The sequence below is a fragment of the Octopus bimaculoides genome, chromosome 13, assembly GCF_001194135.2.
Source record: "Octopus bimaculoides isolate UCB-OBI-ISO-001 chromosome 13, ASM119413v2, whole genome shotgun sequence".
NCBI classification, from domain to species: domain Eukaryota; kingdom Metazoa; phylum Mollusca; class Cephalopoda; order Octopoda; family Octopodidae; genus Octopus; species Octopus bimaculoides.
The window spans coordinates 7,972,060-7,972,744 of record NC_068993.1 but is presented as its reverse complement, the minus strand read 5'-3'; the positions used below and the strand labels follow the sequence as shown (position 1 = coordinate 7,972,744).

The following is a 685-nucleotide window of genomic DNA, read 5'->3' as shown; positions in this document are numbered from 1 at the left end:
ATATATATATATATATATATATATATATATATAGATATATATATCTGTGTATATGTCTATGTATATATCTATGTTTATACATATTTATATATGCATGTATGTATATATATACACACATATGTTACTGGGTATTTTATTTGTATATTTAATTTAAATATTTTTAATGTCGATCGAGAAATAAAACAAAAGGAAACACAATGACATTTAATGAAAATATAAAATAACAATATTCTCATTGGATAAAATAAAAATCTCCGAGAAAGACAATTAAAACAATGCGATGCCAAAAGAAAAATTAATAAAGGGGAACAAATCACAATAAAAATACAAATGGTAGGAAAAAAAATAGAAAACATTTAAAAAATATCTCACGGAATAAAATTACAAAAACAATGCAAAAATAATATCCCCCCACCACTCAAAAATTTCAGGAAATTAATTTTGCCGAACACAAACAGATATGTCTCTATAGAAATAATTTTAAATTAAATTTTGTTACATTTATGATCATCCACACTTTGATACGCACACACGCACGTACACACGCACACACACACACATACACACACATATGCACACACATACACTCACACACACACACATACGCACACGCACACCAGGAGACATACAAACAACCACACGTACACACATACCCTTTCGCTCACACTCATGTATGTTTGATTTA

General features: G+C 27.7%; 1 protein-coding gene across 1 annotated transcript in view; it reads right to left on the bottom strand.

Annotated features, from left to right (window-relative positions):
- The window catches only part of LOC128249315 (GATA zinc finger domain-containing protein 14-like), a gene marked incomplete at both ends in the record, with an annotated part of 282,969 nt that overhangs the window by 7,222 nt on the left and 275,062 nt on the right, over positions 1–685 (bottom strand). The window lies entirely within an intron of this gene.